At 40.4% G+C, this 19808-nt stretch overlaps 1 long non-coding RNA gene across 2 annotated transcripts in view; it reads right to left on the reverse strand.

Moving 5' to 3' along the window:
* Nucleotides 1–1845: 1845 nt before the first annotated feature.
* The window catches only part of LOC123619520 (uncharacterized), a 108294-nt gene continuing 90331 nt past the window's right edge, over nt 1846–19808 (reverse strand). For both annotated transcript variants that reach the window (XR_012510628.1, XR_012510629.1), the window contains exons 6-7: nt 8109–8187; nt 1846–6265 (exon numbers count right to left, since the gene is read on the reverse strand). This is a non-coding gene — a long non-coding RNA (uncharacterized LOC123619520). The remainder of the gene's footprint in view (nt 6266–8108; nt 8188–19808) is intronic.

Raw genomic sequence — 19808 nt, forward strand, 5'->3', positions numbered from 1 at the left:
CACCATGGAGATATTGGCTGTACAAAGCAAGACAAAACTTCCATCGCAAACACCGTAGAGAAGACAAGGATACAGATGCAAGTGTACTGGGAAATATATTGGTAGGAGCTGCGGAAGCTATCTTTTTCCTCTCAAATGTTTGTTTTGAAAGCGTTCCGAGATACAGAAAAGTTAAAAGAATAGTGTAACAGACATCTATCCATTCACCACCAAGCTTCAGCAATTGCGAATGTTCTGTTGTATTTGCTTGATCTGTTTGTCTCTCTACATATATTACATTGAATCAAGTTAATGTTGCAGACCTCATGACATGTCATCTCTACATAAATAATACATTCACATAGTGTTTTCCTCATACCAACTAATAGCCAATCCATATATCCAAGTCTCAGAGACTTTTAAAGGCTGAGGCTTTTATACAAGTACTCAGTCACATTTCACACACTGCAACTGATTATATTCCTCAACTTTTTTTCCCCACTGACTTTGACTTTTTCAAGAGAACGGAACAGCTGTGATGACTTTTTTTCCCCATAACGCTATGGCTCAATGTGTAGTATTTCCTATAGATCAGACATTAAGTCAGAGGCTTTTAGTTGAACATTTTGGGCAAGAACCTGGCATAGAAGATGCTATGTTTTTCATGCGGCATTACAGTAGGAGGTGTGCACTGGCAGACTGTTCTACCGTTATTGGTGCTAAGTTAGATCATGAGGCTACATGGCAAACGCCAGATCTTTTCATTAGATCAAGCTTCGAACCTGGGCAGTCTGACCCCAGGGTCTGTGCCTCTCACCACTTTGCTATACTGCCTCTAGATAAGAGCACAGGGCTCGAGAACCAGCAGCACATGTGTAAGTAGCAAGGCTTGGATTTAAAGCTGGTTGCTCCACCCACTACATGAGGATGGCTTGTCAGCTTCTCGTCTTAAAAAGGGGCCCCTGGAACTTACTGTACCTCCTGGGGAAAGCAAACTCCTCCTTCCTGTGTTCCCTGTTTAATGAGGAAAGACAAATACATGTGTCAAGTTTCCTAGCTGGTACCGAGGACGGGGTTGATTTGCTCCAATAAACTCAGACTCAGATTGTAACTGATTTTTTGGTTTCCATTTTGATTCCTTGTCATTCCCCAAGGTCCATCTTTCTTATGTACAGAAAAATAAGTAAGTAAAAGGGGAAGGTAGTCATCTCTAATCTCTTTGATTCTATAGTAACCTGGGTTCTGAGGAAAGAGAGTTCTAACATTGGGAAGGCAGAAACTTGAGATCAGAATTTTTTGCAGGGCAATTTAGCCCAGATTACCTGTAGCCCTGTTTGAAAGCAATGAGCTCATCCAGGTAATTTTTTTAGTTACTAAATTTTCAGACTGAGATATATAAAGTGCCTCTCTCTCTGGCAGTCTCCAAAGACCTGATGCAGAATTGTTTTCCTTTCTTGAAGGATTGTGGCAAAAATTAGGGTTAGAAAAACAGACTCACAGACACAGAAAACAAACTATGGTTACCAAAGGGGAAAGGATCGAGGAGGGATAAATTAGGAGTTTGGGATTAACAAATACACGTTACTATAGAGGAAATATTTAAACAACAAGGACCTACTGTATAGTACAGGGAACTGTATTCAATTTTCTGTAATAACATTAAATAGATTCTGAAAAGAAAAAAGTATATATGTATGTATACGTATAACTGAATCACTTTGCGGTACACCTGAAACTAACACTGGAAATCAACTACACGTCAATAAAAAATAAAAAATAATTAAAAATTAGGGTTAGAACTGCCTGCACTGCTGGATTGGGTCAGAACCACAGTGGGAGGATAGGGAGGTTAGTGGTGAGCAGGATGCTTTCTTTAAAAAGAGACTTTTCTTCTTGGTTTTTATTCTGTGGGTTTTTTGTTTGTTTATTTTTGTTTTTTGCTTATGAAATTGGGTGAAGGTCAACAGCTTTGCCAATAGCTAGTCCTCATCTGCTGCACAGAATAGAAAATATCAAGTAGCCTCAAATGTTCATGTGCCCAGTTTAACCAGTTTAATACTATAAAATCTAAATCACTACTGGTGGGGAGGGGACAACATGGATTTCTATAACACAACTCTCGAAGTTACTTTGATTTTAATCCCATTTTAAAAATATATAACACTTTGTGAAGCTAGGTGAGGGATCAGGGAATAAAATGCCATGAGAGTCCCAAACGTAGAGGTTAGAAATAACTTCTCTAATGCCCAGAGCAGTGGTTTAGGGAAGTGGATGAACCACATCCAGGCATGACTCCCCACGGCGCTTCGACTGGCTGCACAGTCTTCATTTTCACTCGCATTTAATTCACAAATAATTTTGTGAGTGAAAATGGAGTAAAAATCCCCTTTGCTAGAACATTGCTAGATATTTTTATAATTGACAGAAGAAGCATGTCTTATGACTGTAGTCAATTCACAGAACTAATTAAGCCTTCTTGGTATCTTTGCCTCATTTACTGAGCCCAATGGCCTACTGAAAATATTTACTATCTGATCCGTTACAGAAAGAGTTTGCCAACCCCTGGTGTATACTGTCCCTTCTCTTGACCTAACTTCTGGAATATATATTCTATTTCTGAGATAGAGCTGTTTCAGTAGGTAAAAAGTCTGCACAAATGGGTATTTCTAAATAACTGCTTATTTATGTGTTGATTTTCCCTCGTTATTTTCGGCAAATTCACATCTCCCTCCCAAAGATTATCGTGTGAGAAATCACAAAATATTTCACAGAATTAGCAGCCAATTCAAAGTGAGTGCTCTACTGGGATGTTACTGACACGTGTTAAACGTCCTTTTGCATAAGACGTGGGACAAAATGGTGCCCAAGAATGGAGTGGTGAGTCCAGCTCAACGTTAAGTTTTCTCTCCAAACTGGCCCTGAGGCCTCTCAGCATCCAGGAACGGAAGAGCCAAATGCCGGAGTCTCTGCCCTTTCTTCCAGGCCTTGGTAGAAGTCAGTTCATCCACCCTGGGCAGCATGCCTGTCACCTTTGCTCTGCTTCCCAAGTCCTCTGGCGCAGTTCTTGGTCGGTGATGCCGAGGTTTGTCCCTTCCTGTGCTGAACTGGACAGTCCTCCTTCACGTGCATTGCATTCTTTGAATCTTCCTCAAACGTCTTCAGGAGTCCCAGCATCTTCTCATCAGTGACGGGCTCCTGGGGCCACTCCCGCTGCTGTCTGGGCTGCAGTCTTTGAGAGCTCTGAGGCTTTACACACGATACATTCACCTTCCCCTCTGCCTTGAGGTTCTCTTAGGACGGTAGATTTGTACGGACATCTCTCATGTGTTCCCACTGGCATCTCTGCCTGAGTATGAAAGTGCGTGGGACCAGATGGCCGGGAGGCAGCGGCAGGGACAGGAGAACTAGCGTGGGTATGGTACACCCAGCTGGGAGCGGACCAAGTTGCAGACTGAAAGCTATTTTTTTAAATTGGAGTAAAAAACATATAACATAAAATTTACCATCTTAACCATTTTTAAGTATGTGTTTCATAGTGTTCTGTATATTCGTTGTTGTGCAACAGCTCTCTAGAACTTTCTCATCTTGCAAAACTGAAAAGCTATATTCATTGAACAACTCCCATTTCTCCTCCCCCAGCCCCTGGCGAACACCTTTCTCCTTTCTGTTCCTATGAGTTTAACTTTAGATGCCTCATATACATGGAATCATACAGCGTTTGTTTTTACAACTGTCTTATTTCACTTAATATAATGTCTTCAAGGTCTGGAAGCCATCTTTTGATAATTTTGATTTTCTCGAATAGAAAACACAGGTCATGAGCAGGGGATGAGAACGTGGAAGGAGGTTTAAGCAGAGAGAAGCTCTGAAATTGTATCTAAGACAGCTGGAAAGTAAACAAACTAGGGAAACAGCATAGGATGACCAGAGACCCACATGAGGCCGTGAATTGAAAGTGAAACCTGCTAGCATGGTCCTGTTGTTTTTCCAGGCACATTCTGATACTCGGGTCCATATATCACCTAGGTGTACAATTGAATATGACTAGGGTTGAATTTTGCAAGGTCAACAGAGAGAGATGGTGGGAGTTGATGATAAAAGCAAGGGGATCTTTCAACAATGCATTATAGGATCCAAAAGATGAAACAGTGAGGACACGACTGAACAGAAGTGGTGAGATCAGAAGGCTGAATATTCCGGCGGTGTGGGACTGCTGGATTTGCTGCAGCTCTCTCTCACGGGGATTCCTGCTGAAGCCTCCTTACCAGTTTTCTTCTTCTTTCTAATCCGTTCTCCCTCTTGTGGTCAGAAATGATCCCCCCGATGTGAAAATCAGAAGGAATCACTCCTTTCAAATTCCCCAAGGGATTCCCATAGCACTGTGGACAGTGGCTAACCTTTTCATGACTTGAGGTCCTGTGTGTATACCTCAAGCCTCATTCTCCACACTTTTTCAGCATCTCCAACCTCTCCAGCACCTTTAGTGCCAACAGCTAGGACAGTGCCTGGTACATAATAGGTGCTTACTGAGTGTTGCTCTCTGACTGGTTTTGAAAGGTTTGTTGAATTACTGACATATTGATCCTCTAGAGCAACCTTTCAGCTTAGGATTCTAGTCCTTTGATGGGTCCTGGTTAAAAGAAAAAAAAATTAAAAAAACTAAAAAGAAGAAGAAGGAGGAGGAGGAGGAAGAGGATGAGGGAGGGAGAGGGGAGGGGGAGAAAATAGAGTTTGGTGGCCAAATACATTACTCCGCACCGTGCCCCTCTGAGACAAGGCCTCACAGAAGCCCTCTTGAAACAAATTCTGTTTATTTTTATTTAACAAAGCATGTCTTAACCGTATTTGAGCATGGGGTCCTCTTTTCAAATTGGTGGGAGAATATAAAACACTACTGGGCTCTTTCTGTGCTCCATACAATATGCTCCAATAACAGAGGCAAAACCTTCTATGGGGTATGCATATGTGAAAAGAATTTAAAATCTCTATAAACATATAGAACAGTGTCTCCTGTTTGACCCAACAGCGAAGCCATGGATGGCACATTGTGTTTTCTGCAGGGTGGCGCCGCCTCATCCTTGATCATCAGATGTGCTGTGTCCCTCGCTCCTCCAAAGGCTGTCCCCAGTGAAGCTGTCACTGGTTGCTGTGTCAAAGGCGCAGGAGAGCTGGCTGTGGATTCCAACCCTACCATTGGAAGGGGAACAACTGTGCAGGCAATAAGGAATTATTGTCCATTTCTTGGATTCCAGAAGTGAGAGCTCAACCAGGCAACAGAATTCAAATGAACTTTCTAACCAATAGCAAAGTTTTTGTCTAGTAATTTAGGCAAAGTATAGTGTCCCTAAATAATCATAAATGTATGACATATTTTCTATTTTGAAATCAACTTGGAGAATATTCATTCTTTTTCTATGTACAGATTGCATGCGCGGATTACTAAGGAAGTTTGTTTTACGCTCATTTAGTACCACGTTCGGCACAGTTTGGTTTGACCAGCTGTTGGGTGCTGTCACACCTCCTCCAAGTGGAAAACCGACTCCATTTAAAAAACTAGGTGTGAAAGGAGGAAGTTACACAGCTTCTTTCTCATGAGGAATTTCTCTGACCTAAATCTGCGTCCCTTCGACGCTTCTGTCCCTGGGCTGCCCCCAGCCCGCTCTGTGTACCCTTCCCTGCCGCTCCCACTCTGGTCTCTCATGCACAGAGAGGTAAGAAAATGGAAAAGAGGCTTAGTGTTTGTTTGTTTTTTTAATCAAAGGCCTGCAAGTTCCAAAATGTCACTGGCTCCATGATACTTTTTTCTCCTCTTTTCACTAAGTCAACAATTTAAACCCTCTTCCACCTCCCCAGCTCTCCCCTTCCTCAAATGCATTTCCCTTATTATCTTTTCTTATAGGTTCTAATTTGAGAACAACTTCTTTTTTTCTATCAAGATCTAACGCAAACCTCGGAAGACACAAGGTTCAGATGAGGGAAGGTTGCGCAGGGCACGGTCTTCTTTGTCCGTGTATCTCACCACCAGCTGGGGTAGCTGTGGGGTGGCTGTGACATCTGCATGGGTGCAAAGCATTCATGTACAGATGCAGTCATGGCCCTAGAGAACCAATCAGGATTGAAGGCAGATTCTACGACTGTCCTTTGTGGCGACAGCTTCTCACCAAAGAGTGTCCGCAAGTTCAGACTCAGGATGGCAAGACCTAAGAGCATCTTCTTCCCACATCCAGGGACAGAACTGGACAGGAATTAATATGGTTTCCAAATGCCCACTCTGAACCGAGTCTACCTATGTGATTCAGGTTAGAGAAAAAGAGGAACAAATGGTAAGAGAAGGAAGGGGTTAAAATGAAAGAAAGAAGACGGAAAGAAAAGAGTACTAATTAAAAGTGTTACTAAAGTACACACTATCATGGATGTCTCAGACCCAGTATAATATTTACAAATAATACTTGTAAACCTGGGAACATATACACAGATGATGTTTAATACAAATTAGCATTAATTTTTTTTTTGAGTTGAGGTGGATCTTGAGAAGAAATATGGAAGGATGGTCCGTTACAAGTTTAGTTTTTTTCCCAAATCAGCCAGTAGTCCAAAGGTAGCATAGAGGAAGCATTTCTGAATCGAAACAGAGACAAGATTTTTATCTGGAAATTTGCATCCCCACCTGCCATTTTAATATGCAAATAGCTCTGCAAAAGCACCCAACCAAAACCTAGTCAGCCAGTATCTCATCAGATGGTTGCAAAAAAAAAAAAGCCTCCAAAAACAGCTGAGTAGGTAAGTTGGGAGGGAAGTTATGTTGAGGAGGAAAACCCTGCCCTCTTCAGAATTTCGTCTTGAGTCAGTCCTAACCAAGCCAACGAAGGCACAGGGAAATTAGCTCTGCTGATCCTCTTGCTGAAGAGCAGTGACTCCTCTGTTGCTCCGATATTTATGATGAAAGCGTAAAGGGCATTGCAAATCAGCTCAAGTGAGAACAGGACAGCCCGGCTGCTGGCTTCTTCCTTTGTCTCCCCTCTAGTGTAAACACCACCCAGGGCTAACGGCTGGAGACTTGTTCATCTGGCCATTTAACCAAGACTTTTTAAAGAAAATTATTTAGATTTTTTTTCTATAAAGTTCCAAAAGTTCTAGTTACATCACAGGCCATTGGAATAAAATGGGGGGTAGGAGTACTTTAAAACAGTGCATACCCTCTCAGAAGCGAGGAATGGGAAAAATTACTGCTGCTGGAAGGGTTGTGTAATACTTACACAAATCTGTAAAATAAACAAAAAAAAATCAAACTTCCTTCTCCTTCAGCTTGTTTTTTCTTCATCCACTGGTGCACAGATATCTTTCTTATCTCAAAGTCTGCTCTCAAAAACGAGGATTTCTCTAGGTTGAAAGTAAAAAGACCTCAAAAGGTGGACCCAGCAAAGCCTGTGTTCGGTGCGAATCTTGACTCTGCTCCTTTTAAACTGAGTCAGCTTGGGCAAGTTGCTTCACTTTGCCCGTCAGCTTCCTCCTTCCTTGGGTCAGGGGGAGGGCAGGGGAGTGATCAAGATAAGGACAGCTAACTCACATTTTATACCGGTGTTCTCCGCACTCGACAAACATTTTGTCTTAGTATGTGCTAAGCGCTTGGGATACAGGGGTGAACAAGACAGAACTGGTCCTTGAGAAGCTTATGGCCTGATGAACACCTGTGAGTGCCTATTGTATACATACGTCATGCATTTGCTCGGGACTCCCACATACACAGCATCCACTGATCCTCACAACAGGAGTGTTGTCACTCAGGATTCCTGAGCACTCATGACCTTCGCTCTGAATGGTCTGTGGAGTAGCTGTTCTTTCAATAAATATTAACTAAGAGTCTACGAGGTGCCAGGCACTGTGTTGGCACAGGAGATTGAACAGGGAACCTTGTGCTGGATCAACTGGAACTCATCTGATTAACACAATTATTTCCTGAGTTTATTCAAACATCACGTGGAGTGTCTTACAGTGTCTCCTATACAGTGCAAACCATGTTACTCAGCTGTTTGACATTCAGTCTCTGTGCTGTCTAGATTCATTGAAAAGGTGCATAAATACATGTTCCTAAGTGGCTGAAGGGAAGATAACATGTATCTATCAGGTACCTTTCATCTGCCAGGCTCTGGTCCTCCTGTGCTTTTCTTCATTTAGTCTTCACAACAAGGGTATGATGTAGGCATTATCCTGTTTACAGAAGAAGAAACTGATGTTCAGAGGGGTTAAACACGAAGGACTTCTTAACAAGTGTATTTTTGAGGATATAGTCTGAACTGCTGTAATGAAGAGACCAGAAAATATATGACTTCATTAAATAAACTCATGTTTATTTCTCAACAGCCCCAATGTGAGCATTTCAGGTTGTTGGAGCAGCTCTGTTCCATAAAGGGTCCCAGGTTCCCTTTCCATTGCTACTGCCGTCTCCTGCATGGCTAAAGCTGAGTCACCACCATGTACGTGGTCCAACCCATGGGAACGGAAAAGAAAATACACGGGGCAAGTAGCTTTGTTCTGAAGGAGATGTCCTAGAAATTGTGGAAATCCCTTCTGCTCACATCCTACTATCTGAACTTAGGTGTTTGGCCACACCCACCTGCAAGGGAGGCTGGGAAATGTAGTCTATAGCTGGGCAGCCATGTGCTCTGATGGAATGTAGGATATTTTAGTAAAACGTAAGTTGACAATGAGCATTTAGAGTAGTCAGCAGACTCTGGCATAGCTAGTAGGTGATGAAGCAGGAATTCAAACTTAGACTTGCTTGAATCCAATACCGTGCCACTCTCTTTTAGACACAAGAGCTAAAGAAACCTGCCTCTCCAACCATTTCTCTGCAGTGCAGAATAATAATAATAATAATAATAATAATAATAATAATAATAATAATAATAATAATAATAATTTTATTATTATAATTTAGGAGCAAGCAATTGGAATCGCAACTTCTCAGAAACATAGGGGCATTGTTTCATCAACTTTTCTTCCTATAGATACCAATATTTTTTTCCCCCAGTTTTCTTGGAAATATCTCAGACTTGCAGCAGCCTGGCCTTGTGACTCATGTGAACGACTTGTTAAACAAGTTACAGAAGAAAGAAAAAATACAGTCACTTCAAAGAACTGCCATCTCTTTGCCAAATCTGTTAAGAGGAGATCTTTTAAAGATAGGACAGTGCAGCAAACCATAGGTCTGGTTAAAATTGGATAATGCAGGAAGAGTCAATCATACGGAGTGAAATGGCTTTTTTTTAAATAAAAAGTTTCTTTGTCCCCATCACCCCTACAAACAGGGACCCTTGAAACTATTTCTGAGGATGAAAAAGGAATAAACCGTGTTTTCATTTTCTTGGCAAAGAAAGAAAGAGTGGTTATTTTTGAAAGCAGAGGAACTGTCTTTCTAGTTTAGAACAGAAAAAATGTCATGTCCATTTTGACCTACTGTCTCTACAACATGGCAAGCTTTGTTTGTTTTTATTTTTATTTTTTCATCTTCATAAGTAAATTCAATTCTTGTAATAGAGTGATGTATCGCATCAGTTGATAACTCAAAATCCTAGGTGCCTTTAAGGCTGGCCTTCTCATTGTAAAACATGCACTTTTTCTTTTTTTCCCCTCTGCACTTGATGGATAATCACTAAATATAAGGTATTTCTCTGGGCCACAGTCACCACAAAACCTGTTTTCTTCTTTTACTCTTTCTTAGTCCCTGAAATCTTGTCTCCTATCTTTGATCTCATCATTCCATAGTGCGTTCTAAAAGGGAAGTATATTTAATATATTATAATAACCTATAATGATAAAGAATAAGAAAAAGAACACATACATGTATTACCGAATTAATATGCTACACACCAGAAACTAACACAACATTGTGTATCAACTATATGTCAATGAAATAAACAAATAAATAGATAAATAGATAAAAGCTTGCTAATGATCTCCTGGTTGGCAAACTCAGCATTTATATACTCCGACCACACTTTGTAGCCTTTGATTGTAACAAACACCTCCTTTCTTTTAGCAGCTCTCATTTTTACAGATTCAAATTTCTAAAAAAATTTGCCCTTGACCCTCAGTTCTCTCTCTCCCTCTCCAACGGCCCATTCCTATCCAGGCTCTTCTCTCCCATTGCTTCACCTGCACCCTCTACACTACGATTTAGGATTGAGCATCTAATTCCTGGACCATGGGGAGAATGGATTTGCGAACCCATCCCCTGTCTCAGATCTGCTGGCCTCTCCTGCACTCTGCTTCTACCTGAATCCCACACGAATCTCCTTAGAGCGCTACTTTCATTCTATCAATTTCCTGCTCAAGGAATCTTCGATAACTCCCTGATGACAAAGTCCTAATACCTTGCTCTACTTTTTACTTCGCCGTGTGCCAGACATGCTTTTAACTCTAGGGTGAACATACCTTTCTCACCCCATGTACAAGTTCATCTCCTTCTTTTTACATCCAAAGCAACCACCGTAGTTCAAACAGCCACCACCTCTTATCAGGATATTACCAGTAACTCCTAACTGGTCTCTCTGGTTCTATTCTTGTCTTCCTACACTGTGTTCTCCACAGCCGAGTGATCTTTAAAAAGTGAAAGGCTTCTGCAATAGCTAGCCTCCAATGAATCACGTCTCTCAGGAGAACCACCCAGCTGCTGAGCCAGGTCAACGCCCAGAATTGTGAAGGATAATAAAACTGTTACTGTTTTAACATGCTAAGTTTTGAGGTGCTTTGTTATATAGCAATGGTTATCTGCAACACTTACAATTAAATTCAGCTCCTCCTCACAGCAGCCTGTGAAGTTGTCCAGGATCAGGCTCCTGCCCCCATCTTGGATCTCAGATTCTATTCTGCTCACCATGATCCACCATATTGGCTTGTATCTGTCCCTCATACATGCGGCGTTAGCACGTCCACCAGGACCTCTGCCCGGAATGTGTCCACATGCCCAGAAAGCCTTCCCAGACAGCCCATTCTTGTCCTACCCTCCACTGCTCCTTCCTTGTCCTACCCTCCACTCCACTCTCTATCATGCCTTTTTTTTTTTTTTTTTTTTGGTTTCAAAGAAAGTATCACTTTCTGAAAAATATCTATTTATTTACTTGCTTATCGTCTATCTTTCCTTCTCACTTCCTCTAGAACATAAGCTTCAAGAAGGCAGGTACTACGTCTGTCTCGTCAACCAGATGGAGATTTCCCAACGAAGTCATGAGGTTTATGCTCAGAGACCCTCACTTGTATGCACCTCTTCAAAAGCCCTATCTTTAATTTTACTTTTACTTTCAAAACCAAAAGATATTTATTTTTCCAGTTTAATTGAGACAAAATTGACCTAGAACACTATATAAGGTTAAGGCGTACAGCACAATGATGTGACTTATATCATGAAATGACTATCAAAACAAGTTTAGTGAACATCCATCATCTCATATAGATACAAAATTAAAGAAACAGGAACAATTTTTTTCCTTGTGACGAGAATTTTAGGATTTACTCTCTGAACAACTTTCATATACAGCATACAGCCATGTTAATTATATGTATCAGGTTGTACATTACATTGCTGGTCCTTATGTATCTTACTACTTTAAGTTCGTCCCTTTTGACTGCATTCATCCAACTCCCCCTCCCCACAACCTGTCCCCGCCACCTCTGGGAACCACAAATCTGATCTCTTTTTCTACCTGTTTTTTTTTTTTTTTAACATTTTTTATTGATTTATAATCATTTTACAATGTTGTGTCAAATTCCAGTGTTTAGCACAACTTTTCAGGCATTCATGGACATATACACACTCATTGTCACATTTTTTTCTCTGTTAGTTATCATAACATTTTGTGTATATTTCCCTGTGCTATACAGTATAATCTTGTTTATCTATTCTACAATTTTGAAATCCCAGTCTATCCCTTCCCACCCTCCACCCCCCTGGTAACCACAAGTCTGTATTCTCTGTCTGTGAGTCTATTTCTGTCCTGTATTTACTCTTTGTTTTTGTTTGTATCACCTCACACCAGTCAGAATGGCCATCATTCAAAAATCCACAAATGACAAATGCTGGAGAGGCTGTGGAGAAAGGGGAACCCTCCTACACTGCTGGTGGGAATGCAGTTTGGTGCAGCCACAATGGAAAACAGTGTGGAGATTCCTCAAAAGACTAGGAATAGACTTACCATATGACCCAGGAATCCCACTCCTGGGCTTGTATCCAGAAGGAAATCTACTTCAGGATGACACTTGCACCCCAATGTTCATAGCAGCACTATTTACAATAGCCAAAACATGGAAACAGCCTAAATGTCCATCAACAGGTGACTGGATAAAGAAGATGTGGTATATTTATACAATGGAATACTACTCAGCCATAAAAACCGACAACATAATGCCATTTGCAGCAACATGGATGCTCCTGGAGAATATCATTCTAAGTGAAGTAAGCCCAGAAAGAGAAAGAAAAATACCATATGAGATTGCTCATATGTGGAATCTAAAAAACAAAAACAAAAACAAACAAACAAACAAAAACAAAGTGTTTGTTTTTGAAGTAGAAATGCCTACAACATTAGTTCCTGTTTCACAACAGAGTGATTTTAATATTTCTATACATTTCAAAGTGATCACCGTGATAAATTTAGTTACTGTCACCAGACAAATATATTGCATAGTTACCGACTGTATTCCCCACACTGTGCATTCCAAACTTGTAACTCATTTATTTTGAAGCTAGAAGCTTGTACCTCTTGATCTCCCTCACCTATTTTCCTGGTCTTGGGAGCTCAAAGTGGGGCTCAGACCCCTCACTCTTCAGGGAGAATCTCTATAATTGTAATTATCCTCCCCTAATTTGTGGGTGACCCAATCAGGGACTTGGATCTTGACTATAACATGACTTTGCCCTTCCTACTCGTCTTGTTGTGGTTCCTTCTTTGTATCTTTAGTCATAGAAGATCTTTTCTGCTGGCCTTCTGGTCTTTCTCATCAAAAATTGTTCTGTAAATAGTTGTAATTTTGTTGTGCCTGTGAGATGAGATAAGCTCAGAGTTTCCCTACTCTACCATCTTGGCCACTCTCTGCCTATATTTAATTTTGTATTTGTAATTTTGTACCTTTTTTCTTAAAGAGGGCTCTTCAAATTGTTTGACCTTCAGGCCCCACACAATCTGGCCCCACCTTTGCTAATTACTGTATTCCTGGGGCCTGGAACGGTGCCTAGCACATAACACTCGATAAAGGTCTACTAATGAATGAATGACGTCTGGCATTTTGTAGGAATTCTGAATGTGTCTTCCCATTCCAGGGAGGGAATTTCTGTTCCTCTTACATCCGTTCTGTAGTTTGCTTCCACGTTAAACTTCTTAAAATAACACCTCCATCCCATCACTTCCCTATCCTAGAAATCTTCAACAACTCGCACACGAATGGAGAATAAAGTTCAGACCTCAGCCTGCCATTCAAGGCCTGCGACAACTTGCTTTTCCACTCTTATCTCCTACTTTTTGTCTTCATGAACACCCAACACAGACAGACAGATTTTTTATCACTCCATGAGCATCCTTACTCCTTCCACACCACAAACCTTCACATTAGCTGTTTACATCATCTGGAGATCAACTTCCCTTTAGTCTTGGTCATCTAGGACTCTTATTCCTACTTTAAGACCCTTCTCCACGAAATATTCCCAGGTACCGGCAGAGCCAGTGTTCTCTCTCTTTTCTGAATCCTGGCCAGTAACCATTCTGTCACTCAGAATTGCCTTTTATTACTAGCTATCTTCTATTGTCTCTGGTTCTATCTACCCATTTGGAGTATTCAGGCACTCTACCCAGGGATCATATTCTCATTGGAGCCATCCCCAGTTTAGAAGCCCCAGTGGAGACTGAAGAGGCCCTGGGGAGGAATTTGGAGCCAAATAGGAAGAAATAACAGAATTTGACAGCTTCTCTGGAACCAAATAAAATCACCAGAAATGGGAACAGAAAAGAAATAAAGTCATGTAAGAATGGCAATATAATCCTTAATGTAAGTTCCTAAATGATGAATTCTTCATGGCAGCTCTATACCCATAGCAGTTCTTGAAAAGAACTTAGAATTGGCTGCAAGATTGTACCTCCAAAAGGTCTTACAGCATAGCAGCCGGTAATGTGGTGACCGTGGTGGTGGTGATGACAAAGGCAAAGCTTCTGCTCTTTAAGATGGGTGAGACATTGGTATTGTTTAGTGGGGTCCCTTCCTGCATGAGTAGAATATACTCTGTTACTGCTTTCTATGTTAGACACCAAAGGAAACAATGTTTTTCCAAAGGAAAGTATAATCTATATTTCATTTTTTTTTTAATGGCTACATTTTTCCCAAAGGCATAATGGAAGAGTCTTCTTCGAACAATATATATCTGGAAGAGGAAGTACTTTTAAGAAATAAGGAAGAGCTTTTGTTTCCTGCCAGCATCAGGCTTTTTTGTCTTCTTTTGTGTGTGTTTCAGTGGTGGGCAAAACAAGAGTACTTTAGTAGAAGTTAAAATTACAGCCTTAAAAAAAATCTACTCAAATACTGTATTTTATTTCCAATTGTATAGAGTCATTTCCAATTGTGCTTAATCTTTTCCAGGCTTCTTATTGCTTTCTCTTCCAGTTTCCACTGTGAAATGATATTTTTAGTCTCTTTTGCCCTCTGTTGAATTACCCTGGTAATAACAGTAACTGGCAAAATGCTAGTTCTCTAGCATGTAGGGGAAGACATAAATATTTGATCTCAGATCAGTGGTGTGTGTAATTGTTGCTATAGAGAAAATCTTAGATTGCTGTCCAAATCTGGAGGCCTATTAAAATTTGATTTCTGGGTCTTCTTCATATATATAAAGGTCAGAACATCTCATCGCACGTAAGTTAACCCTTTCCTGGTCCTATGGCAAACAAAATACTGTCTCTACAGTTAGAGAACAGGAGGAAATACGACTCAAGCACAGGAACCGTATTTAGATATTAGATGGTAATTCCTTCAATGAACTCTAAAAAATTCAAGAAAGAAATACCAAGGGAAACTGTAGGTTGTCTTCTCTAGATATAATTATAGACTCTTATTTGCATATTTTTCTGTTATTCATATTGCTAATTTCTACAAAGTCACAGAAAAGCAAAATAAAAGAAAAAATAGATATGAAGGCAATTCTATATTAGCTTGCCTTTATGAACACTTTAAAAAATTGAGTCGATACTAAAAAACTGGAGAACAATTGTTTCCTATCAAGTAAATACTGTTTACATATTGCACTTACAAAATTCCATCTTAAAAAGAAAGCGTAAACCAAACGTTCTTAGGGTAAAAATGGCAGAAGTATGATATATGAAGTTTTTCCTCCTAATGCTTACAATCACAATTGTAAGTGGGATTTGGCTACTGGTTGACTCATCTCATTATATCCAGATGAATGAAAGACTAAAGAAGTAGGTAATCCTGAAGCTTAATTTTGTACATTAGTTTCTAAGTCTCTCAGCTGTACCCAAAGCTGTTATGGTAACACGATTAACTGATCTACCTTCTACCTCGTCTGTGTTCCCTCTTTTCCCTTTGATAGGGTGGACGTCCATCCCAAAAGGATAAAAAGTTTAGCGGAGTATAAATACAGGTGAGCTAGGAGGGCTAGCTAGACATACATAGCTTCCCCAAGATAAGTCAAGATGGACCAAAAGGGACATCTAAGAAGAAATCTAATGAGATTTTTAGGAATCTGAGATTCTCCTGGTGGCATGTGTCATCCAAAACATTTCCCTATTAGGATTTAAGATAGGAGAGCCCCAAACTACTAGTCTAAGAAACTAGAGTCAAACAATCTAAAATTCCAGGGAGGGAGGGTATAGCTCAGTGGGAAGAGAGCATGCTTAGCGCGCAGGAGGGAGGTCCTGGGTTCAGTCTCAATGCCTCCATTACAAACAAAACAAAGAAGAAAAATAAATAAAACTCCAACATTGGATGTGCCACTTTATTGCTGTGTGATCTTAAGCAAGTTTTTTTTTTCACCCTCTAAGTCTCAATTTTCTCATCTGTATAATGAGAAAGACAAAATTTCACAGAGTTGTTCTGAAGATTAAATGAGATAATGTCTGTAAAATCCTAGGGGAAGACCTGGCCGAATAGACTTTTGATTAATATTAGTTATTATTAGCATCATCACACGATTGTGATTCTCAACCTTGTCTTTATTACTTTTAGCATTAATAATAAAGGTAATAGCAGTAAACTTAACAGTTAAGTACACTAACTTTCCCTAGGCATTTGCTGGGAAAGAAAGCGATGAGGAAGTCTGACTTCTGTGCATGCTCCCTCCCAACTCAATACTGTGTTTGAGGCTGTGACCCCAAAACAGGGTCCACAAGATTCCTTCGCAACCTCCAGGGACACCATCTGGTCCTAAAACTCCTGCACATTTTCTAAGCAGGGTTCAGAGCTGTTCAGGCAATTGATCAGCCAGGAGCCATGGAAGCCTTGAGCTGTCAGAGGAGCAGTTCTTTGTTTTGTTTCAGATATGCACAGTCCCGGTTTGGGCCAAGAAACAGAATGAGAAACCTATTGGACTTTGAAATTTTTTTCACTTGGAAAATGGTCACAAAACCCTGGGTCTCAAGAGTCAGACAGGATGAGCTTAGTTTTGTCAACACATATGCATAATTCTGAAGTAACAAGTAGCAATTTGTTTCAAATATAAACATGTATAAATTGGAAATGAGGTTTTTTTTTCCTTTTCTTGTTGAGGGGTACCAGCCATCCACATTCAATTACCATTGCCTTTTTTTTTTTTTTTTTCTTTGCGGAAAGGGGAAGGAGCTGTGTGGAAATAAACTGTCTACTCCATGAAACAGTAGCTTCTCTTTCAGATGCTCTTTGTGGGTGATACATCCAGGTAAGGAAGGGGACCCTGAATTTGGAAGAGATAACCTCTAAGAACAAAGGAACTGTTACTAACATGTACCGGGGAGCCTTGGAAAGTCTGAGCTAGCTGACCAGGGTTGACTCCCTGGAAAAGTTGACACTTTATCAATTACACTGTAATCTGTCTGAAGAAAGACTAAGTTATAAAGGGAAGTGAAGAAGGCTGAAAATCAAGGAGGCTAAAATCATCAATTCTTTTTCTTTTTCTCAAGAGATAAAAATGGAATCTGAAAAACCAGTGTGAACTAATATTAACTAGAATATCACAGGCATGTTTCTGAGGAGGTGGGATGACATCCCAAGCTTTTATGATTTGAACCACATCTCTTCCTCAATGTTACTCCTTCCTTCCTTCCTCCTTCTCGTCCCTTCCTTCTTTTTTAAAATTTAGCTAATACCTATTGAATGGCTGCTACATGAGAAATACTGCACTAAGCACCTTGGTCACAAAAATGAGACACCATCCCCAGCCAGCTTCAATATCACGGTAACAAGGAAAGAATGCACACTTTTCACTGCCACCTAATTAATTAGGATTTTGATTTACACGTCAGTCTGGGATGATTTGTTTAACGTGAGCCCCCAAGAAACTGATTATCTAGATACTTGGACCAAATTGAGCTTCAGAACCCAGCAAGCTGAGAACCAAACCTGGTCCCTGAAGATGCACTGAGGCGCTGTGACCTAGGGCGCTGCCTCTGGGTGCTCAGCGGGCATCTGTTTCTGAAAACTCTAGCGTGCTCTCATTAATTTCAGCAGGAGGGAGTTCTTCAGCCCATCCATACAGACACCTTTGTTGAAAAACAGGAAAAAATGGACATTGATTTTGTTTTTGTTTTTGTTTTTAATGGCAGTACCTGTCGACCTGCCCCTCGTGGTATGTATGTGTAACTCTAGGAACGTAAAGTAGCAGGCAGAAGGTGCTAGAAGCAGAGACGAATGTCAGGAGAATATTTCAAATTACAGAAGTTGGCATTAAGAAGCAGTGGATATAGTCCAACAGCTAAAGAAATTATAATTAAAACAATGATTTCACAGCATCAATCATGCTCTTTACATCCTCAAATTCAAAAATTCATCCTATAGTATTTTTATTATTTTATATCCCAAAATTACCCAAGGCACGGATCTAAATCTAACCATGTGATTATAAACGTCTTGAAAAGCCATGAAGTCCTTCACAAATTATTCATTTACTCAAGATTAAGTGTTACACCGGCTATTCTGTTCTCTAATAAATCCTATTATTGATTATTTGTACAAACGATTTACATATTTGACTACATTTTGAGCTTGCTGCTTATTAAATCCTAAGCTCTTAAAAGATGAGGTTAAAAAATGGCTTGGAATAATATATTTTACATGAATTAAATGTTTCAAAAACAACTGTAAAAGAAGCCAATCCAACTGCATCTACGTAAAATTGCTAAATTGAGTTCCATCTATGTGATTCAAAATTGTCCTCTCTTTTATTTTGCAACTTTTACCTGGTAGTTAGGAATCATTTGGTTTCCTTAATTACTCTGACCCTATGGTGGGAATAGGAATAAGACAGGACAAACACACCCTGACACACTTCTGCAGAAAGCTCACCTTGGACTTTGAAATGCATGCCAAACAGGTCCCCAAGGCTTTCTTGTTCTGGCCTCTCTTTCTCCCTGGCAGAATTCTGGAACTGATCAATAGAGGTTTCTCTCTGAAGGCCATGGCTCAAGTTGAAAAAGACTTCAACCAGGGGTAGATACCTATATCCTTTGCACCTAACGAATGCATGTTCATTAATTTTAAAAAAAGTTTGCTTTTCTCATTGTAATTCATTCCAATGACAATAGTAATAACCAATACCACTGTTAAAAAGATTAGCTATGTCAACCGAGTAATCAGCATGTATATCTTAAATACTTGACTTGTTATAAATCCACCTCGTTATGGAACACAGTAAATCATTACATGTATTAGGCTCATTAAGGTCACAAAGATTTTACAAAGAAAACAGGCAAGGACGTGCTTAAAATAGCTAAAATTGGGAAGTACTCCCTATGTGGTGAGCACTATGTCAAATGCTGTTAACTCATTTAATCTTTCTAAAATATAACCATTTGTTGTTGTTGTTGGGGGGGAGGTAATTAGGTTTATTTATTTATTTACTTTTTTCTTTTTAATGGACGGACTGGGGATTGAACCCAGGACCTCATGCATGCTAAGCACACACTCTCCCACTGAGCTCTACCCTACCCCCCAACTCACTGAATCTCGATGACAGGTTTGGAACACAGATATTACTATTCTCCCCATTTTAGAGACGAAGAAAGTGGAATCACAGAGAGATGAAGTGATTTTCCCATAGCAGCTCACAGCACCAAGCTCTGAACCCAGGCCGTCTGGCTCCAGTGCCAGAACCCCTTCACCATTCAGCTGCGCCACCGCTCGGTGACACCACCGCGTCACCGGTACTAAGTCAGAAGAGAAACCAGGGATTGTTTGTTTGGGTTCTTTTTGAGACACATGACCCCTGTTTTCCCAGGCCTGTGGGAAACACTAATGTCACAAAACAGCACTGGTGGGCGGAGTCTATATCACACCAAGAACAGAAAGGGGGCTTGCCCGTCAGACTTCAAATGTTCTGGTCCCACCAAGACGGTCTATGGGAGACAGAAGGGTCATATCTGGCTGCTGGTCAACAGTTGTCGCCCTGCAACCATCTGATTGTTGTTTGCTTTTCATGTGAACCCGCCCAAAGGGAGAGAAGGCTGTGATCACAGAGATATGAATGCTCTGACCCCTGAGACAGTCGTGTCTCCTTACAAATTAACAAACTGATATTTATCTGCACGTGCCCCACAGATAAAATTGGCCACATCACATCCCCCATTATATGTAAGGGGAAG

Source organism: Camelus bactrianus, chromosome 12, assembly GCF_048773025.1.
Source record: "Camelus bactrianus isolate YW-2024 breed Bactrian camel chromosome 12, ASM4877302v1, whole genome shotgun sequence".
NCBI classification, from domain to species: domain Eukaryota; kingdom Metazoa; phylum Chordata; class Mammalia; order Artiodactyla; family Camelidae; genus Camelus; species Camelus bactrianus.